This window comes from Ambystoma mexicanum, chromosome 8, assembly GCF_040938575.1.
Source record: "Ambystoma mexicanum isolate Mex_15411 chromosome 8, UKY_AmexF1_1, whole genome shotgun sequence".
NCBI lineage: Eukaryota > Metazoa > Chordata > Amphibia > Caudata > Ambystomatidae > Ambystoma > Ambystoma mexicanum.
The window spans coordinates 488906664-488913717 of NC_090929.1; positions in this window are offsets into that span (position 1 = coordinate 488906664).

The following is a 7054-nucleotide window of genomic DNA, read 5'->3' on the forward strand; positions in this document are numbered from 1 at the left end:
CGCAAGTGTGATAATCTAGGCTAGCCCAGAGTGTGACGCGACCCTTGATTTGTTGCTGAGTTGGGGGCCCCCTCAGCATGGCTTGCAGGGGGGCCCCCACATCTTGTGTTACGCCACTGGCTCCCATCTGTAGATTTAGGATTAGATAGGCGTTTTTCAAACACTTTTTGAAGTTCAATAAACACACTTGAACTGCGGTCACTTGTGTCTGTCTTACTGTTGATACCATGCCTTCCTTACAAGAAACCCTGCAACATGCACATTATTTCTTCTTGAAAAATGTTCTTGCTCAGAACACTTGACAGTCAATTTCTTCACATGAATCTGTAATTCTCTTATTTGATCAGCCATCTTTCGTGAATTATCATCCATCATATTTAGGTGGCTTTCCACGGTGGTAATCTTCCCAGATAGTTCATTATATCTGACCACTGAAACAAGAAGTGTAGTCTTGATCTCCGCAATATCAGCAATCACTTTCACTAAAAGGTTCCATCAATTTATCTTCTCTTTTCTCACAGTCCACCTCCTCTCCCTTCTGCCTCTTTGATGGTTGTGAAGTTTCTGTGTTTTTTTCCGCCATTCCAAGTGGTATCAAAAGAGAGATGAATGCAGGCACCGGAGCTCAGCCTTCAGGCAGCCATCTCTGGAACTACAGGTTCTAGACTGCATTTGTGAAGGAACAGAATAGCCAACACGTGCTTACACCTAAGTGTCTTTATCAAGACAAGGTGGTTTCAATATGTCGTCCACTACTTAGGGTTGGTCACATGGTTCTGGGGTCCATGGTTCTCCGTGTGCATCTCCGCAGATAAGAGTAGTCTTGCCAAAGACTACCTTATCCACTGGGACGCACACAGAGAACCAGCTTCCTCGTAGAATGAAGAGCCCGCCCTTGGGCAGCAAAGATTACTAGCTGATTAAACAAACAGCAGGAGTAGAACCATTGAGGAACCCGACCTTCTGTTTGACTGCATCTGCAGCGAACCACTGACAATAAAGCACAGATTCCTGCAATTATCTAGACCACTCAGCTACAAGTTCTTCAACTGAAGTTCGCATGTCTACACCATGTGCCAATAATGTGGAAAAGTGGAATCCCAGATTAGGGATAGCCCTATCACCTGCACCTTTAGACTGTGAAAGACCAGTCATAATATTATTCAAACCAGTATAGGTAAACATATATCTTTCAAAATATTTTCCCAAACATGAAGTGTAGATAAGTTCCAACATAATTATCTAGATTCCAAGATATTTTTTAAATGATTTCCAGGTTTATTGAGCCAACATTCAACACGTTTCGGGAAACGTTTTTCCTTCAGCAGGAGCAACACACTTTTCTGTCAACAAAAAATAATTTTAGGACACAATACTGATAAGAGTTAAGAGTTAAGATAGTGACTAAATTCACACCATATCACTCAATAATGACACTATAGAAAAATCTTTAAATTCACATCAAAAGTTTAGCTGAATGTAGATCTAGCACATTAATTTGACAATATGGAAAGAAAACTAAATCTGGATAATCTAATGATTTTATATAATCACAAAAGCTCTAAATGATTATCTTAATTATTTCATTGTTCTTTACCCGAGTCTGCTGATCTATATGGAAGCTATTCAAGTAGTATAACACGTTAATCTTTATTGGTTCTGTCTCTTATCACTAACTGTTATCACTAATACTGCTGCACCAGTGCCCACGTACATTGCAATAAATTATGAGATGTTGTCTATCACATCATCACATCATCATGTTCATTACAATAAGTCTGCACCTGATTTACCACCAGCAAATGGCTGGAGGGAAGTCAGGCGCCTTACAGGCAAAAATAGCCGGTGCCAGTAATGCAGGCAAATTTACAACCCTTTACCGCCACTTGTAATCCAGCGGTAATTCCGCCGGACCAAGTGGCGGCAACAGTAATTCTGTTAGCTGGTATCCTGGCTGATTTTCCACCAGGATACTGGCAAACCTATAATGACCCCCACTGTACTCCAAAATGAAAACAACCATCCACTGGAAGTTTTGCAAAGTACCCAAGCAATACCTCAGAGGTGTTGGAGAACTCTCAAAAAGGGGAATAAAATGTTTGAGGTATTTAGACATTTTTGTCTGAAGTACCTAAGTGTGTTTGTTTGATAAACCCCAGGAAGCTTGCAAGGCTGCTGACTGATATGTGAGTACTTGTGCCCAGAATAAAAAGGCTTGAGTGAGCACTCTCAAATCAGAAGAGGCGTCTGAGAAAAATATAATGGACAAGTGGGTAAGGACAGGGGTTCTTAATTCTTCTTCCGAGACACATCTCCAAACATATGAAGGGCAAGGGCAATTCCCATCACATGGCCTGTCAGCTTCCACAGAAAAGAAGAGAAATGGTACCACTAACACTGGGACAACAACACCCTCAACATCCAAAGGATGTTTTCTGTGTTGGGACCTGACCTATAAAAAGGGTGATCCAGCATGCACAGGGAAACCCAAGAAGGTCATAGTCATTGCTGGTCTCATGAAAAGGTCATAATCCTTCTGGGCTTGCTAGCAGATTAATTGCCACCTGGCCAGGGAGTGGTAGAATGTTCTATGTTCACTCTTAGTGGGAATGATACCTGGTCCCCAGAGGAGACTCCAGTGCATGCAAATACTCATCTATTTATTGACCATGTATTCAGATTTAGGAACAAGGCTCTAGCACTCTGCGACATGCCTGCTAGTATCACAGCTGTGAGGTGACAATGTGTGCAAGATGGGGAGTATGTCCAAGGCCCAGAATAGATTGTGACATGTTTCTGATGGCCTCAGCCCATGTCCGGTGGCATGCCCATTGGCAATGTTAATGTTCAGCAGGGACAAAACCTCACGCACTGTATAGCAGTCAAGGGCCCCATTCCATTAGGGTGTCTGATAGGCAATGACTTTCCTGATCCAGAGATGGTTGTGGTGGTAACTATAGCCAAGGCTCTGCAAGCAGCCAGAGAAGAGGTGCTTGAGGCCCTAGGCTTGAGACTCTTCCTGCTGGAAAGTGGGAGGGACCGGTCACACCTGTAGCCCCAAGTGCACTGTATTGCCTGTTGCTAGAGTGAAGGACTATCGATCACTGAAGTGTCTATTGTAGTAGGAAAGGAACCTGAGATGGAGGACATGGTGTCTTCAGAATGGAGATGTGTGGCAGGATGGCGGATGGTCTGTACCAGGCTGCTAGGCTCCATCTGAAGGACTAACTGGTAAACTGCAGCCTGGCGTGAAGGTAAGGAGGTTGGGGGGAGCAGTAGGAATGTCTGTATTTGTAACCTCACTCCCGTAGGGGACCGAGGTCACATAGCATCAAAAGAGGCTCCGGTTACTTAGGTGATACTCCATTTCCTGTAGCACTTGAGCATGAGGAAACATAGTAAAAGTGCCATTTTGCCTGACTCTCCTCATTCCATTCGGTTTGTATGGATAACGAGAGTCCACTGAGGGTATTACGCTAACTAGAGTTAACTAGAGCCCCACGCTACTTATATTAGCTTTGCATTAGCTTGCTGCCCTTTGGAAGGGAAGGGGGAGAAAGTAAGGAACTCTGAACTCGACTACTTGCAGGCTCCCCTCGTTTGGATTTGTGTGTGTGCTGGGGAGAATCCTGCAGATCTCACACTAAAGCCCTGCCTAAAATCTCCTCCCAGGTGGCCAGGAGAGGGCAAATGCTTCCTGATCCCAATCCTAGGGGTGGTGTACCACAGGAGGATCACCTCTGTGGAGGCGCAGTAGTTCTCCTTGGAGAGGGATACTCTGGCCACTGGGTTAAAGGAGGAACTGGCTTATTGTCATTTTGATACATCTCATTTTGATACATCTCGACCCTCCTAACAAAGATAGAAGAGTAAACTCTAAGGAGGTAATCCACCAAAGTGTTGTATCCCAAGAACAGGCCTTTTCTACTCCTAAGATCACATATCCTCCCCTACGCCAAAAGTGTACCAAAACGAATGAAGGAAGCGTGACTTTTTCTATTCCATCTGCCTCTAAAAAGGTTAAGCCCTACAATCCCTCTTCTACAAACATCAAGTGAGGGGTACTGCAGAGGGGTCTGGGTCCCAAGAGAGCCTGTAGCAGTAATAGCAGAAGAAAGAAAGTCAGGAAGTAAGTGGAAGCCAGTGAGTGAAACTCTGTACTGCAAATCACATACAACTCCTTGCTGGTAACTGTAACCAGCTGAATTCACACTTGCATATAAATTGAAGGAAGTGAATTTTTTAGCTGCTGTGGGAAGTCTTGTATATTAAAGGGAATAGTTTCACACACCTATTCAGCATCAGTTAAAGTGCTCATGTAAGAAGAACACCTTTCTTTTCCCACTGTTACATATAAATCATTAACAGAGAGGTTCTGTGCCTCCTATTAAGAGGAGAACATTGTCTGTAATGGTTCAAGAAGTAGCAGCTAACTTTCCCAAAGTGTTACAAGAATATTTCACATCAAAGAAAGGTTGTGTTTAAGACACTGGGCCTCACTACAAATTTGGCGGTAGCCTTGCCGGTAAAACCGGCAGGCTGCCGCCAAACGTGCAATTTTTTCTGGCACCCGCGAATGGGCAATTACCTGCTCATTACGGCCCAGACGGACCCGGTAATTACCCATTCGTGGGCACCAGAGTCAAATGCTCCCCATTCCCATTTGAGCCCCATAGGGCTCAATGAGAATGGGAGGTCGGATGCACCGGCACCATTCAGAATGGTGCCGGCGCACCCGACATGCTCTGCTCGTGGGTGCCTTTCCGCCCGCTAGGTCAGACCTGGTGGGAGAAAAGGCACCCGCGAGCAGAACTCGTAGTTTGCCGGTCCGATAACTACGTTACCGGCAAGCTTACCGGTACCGTAGTTACCAGACCAGCAAACCTGTAATGTGGCCCACTGTGTTTCCTGATTCTGGAAGGATCTTATCCAGGATTACCATTGGTGCTGTTTTCTTTGTGGAACTTGGAAATAGAATATTTCATCAAACGAAGAAGGAACTGTTGAAATGTTGAAGCTGACCTCTGCCTCCTGTTGATTCCCGTCCATCGATCTGGCCCTAAAAGTGTATAAGTGTATAGGGTCTTGCACTTTAGAGGACAGTTTTGGCTTAGAGGTTTTGGCTGAGTTCACACTTACAATTGTGTTTGTACCTGAACTTGAGTTGTAATAATGGTCAGTGGATAAGACCTGGGTATATGCTGTCTTGTTTTAATGCTTTAATTGTTTTAATTTTTTTTTTTTTTTACTTTGATTCATGACTAAAAGGAAGGCTGCCAAATCTCTGCCTAATGCAGAGCCTGGGAAAAGAGCAGTTATGCCTGTCAATCACAGAGAGAAAGCTAATGTGATGATTATTGAGATAGCCACATTTTTGTATGATATTGAAGCCACTTTAGATTCAGCTAATCCACCTCATCAAAAAGTGCTCTTTTACAAGGCAGAGCTCCAAACACGCTTTCGAAGGCTGTTACTTCTAACTGTGCTATAAATTACGAGAAAAAACGTACAGCGTTAGAAGCAGCTCCAGATATTCCTGCAGCTTGGGATGCCGGTAATTCCAACTTCTAATTCAAGTTGTACTTGGCTGACATGAGAGCCCTACCTTTTGACAATCTCAATAAAGAGAAGCTCTCGATACCGGCACTAGTAGAGGTGGGCAAGATTCCGCCTTGGTATGAAGTCCCCAATATTTTTTTAATCAATATTCCATAGTCAATGCATTGACTTTTCATACATCACCATGATGGACATAATAATCAAAGAACATGTCTGGTCCTCAACTCCCTTAGATTTTTCCTCAGCTCTTTTTTTCAAAACCAAGTTGCTTCATCAAATTGGTACTTGTGTATAGATTTACTTTTCCTCCCTTCCATTTGGGGTTTATGCCGGTCCCACAAGGAAAGGCTAAACTGTTTAGACATACAGGCATCTTTTAACTGCTCAGTAGTTTTTGCACATAAAAAATATTTTAGCAATCTATTCAGGCATCTGCTGTTTTTCCCAAACTTGACCAACCGATTACCTCCTTGATTCACTGTGAGATTGTCTGTTAGCTCCTGGCTACCAAGTATCCCCCATCTGAGATCCTTGCGGTCAACATATTGTGATCGCTTCTTTGCGTTGGTCGCACCCACATCCAAGTTCACTGAAGGAACAAGTCCCTTGATAAAATATACAGTCAATAACTGATTTAGCATTATTTCCTGCCCAGGAAAAAGCAGAATGCAAGTCCCCTTTCACACTCCCATTACGGTACACTAATTCCCAATCTTCAAAAAACATACACCACTTCTTACCATTCTCTCCCACTGAAATAGTTCCCTTCTGACGTTGAATTACATTCAGGGATTGCGAGTTCAAGTCTCCAGATATTACAATGCTTATAGCTTCTCCCAAACTAACAGCATTAGATATCATTTCAACAATTGACTCCAAATATTCATCAAGCTTGGAGCAGGAGCGGTTATAGTATAAATTGAGCACTATCATACTCCTCAATTTGCCTTTAGAAATATGACCCAATTTGGTTGGCAGGATTCCACAGTGAGAGTTTGATAATTTCAACATAGATGATATTTTGGAATTTTGAGACGTGACAATAAGTCCTCCTGATGGCCGACAAGCCTGCCGTCTGGTCGCCTGTTGTCATATTATAGTAAATCCATAAAATTTAAAATCCATAAGCAAACAAGTTTCCTGTAACAAATTTAGGTCAAAGGAATCAAATATTTAATTTCTTATACTCTTATTAATGAAACATCTATACCCCCTCATATTCCAACTCAAGATGTTCAATTCATTATTCACTAAAACAATGTGTTGTTTTTGTCAGGTTTTTGGAATACTTGGGTCAGGATCCCTGGCAATAGAGATCACAATTTACTCTTAGAACCTCCCACTTCACCATTCACAGGCGCCTGAGGATCTAGACTCTCCAGGCCCTGCATTGTTTTACCGGTCATCATATCATGACACTCAGCCATTCTAGTGGGCACATTTATTCTCTCTTTCGGTTTGGCAGTAGATCATTTAAAACCCTTTTTGAGGAATG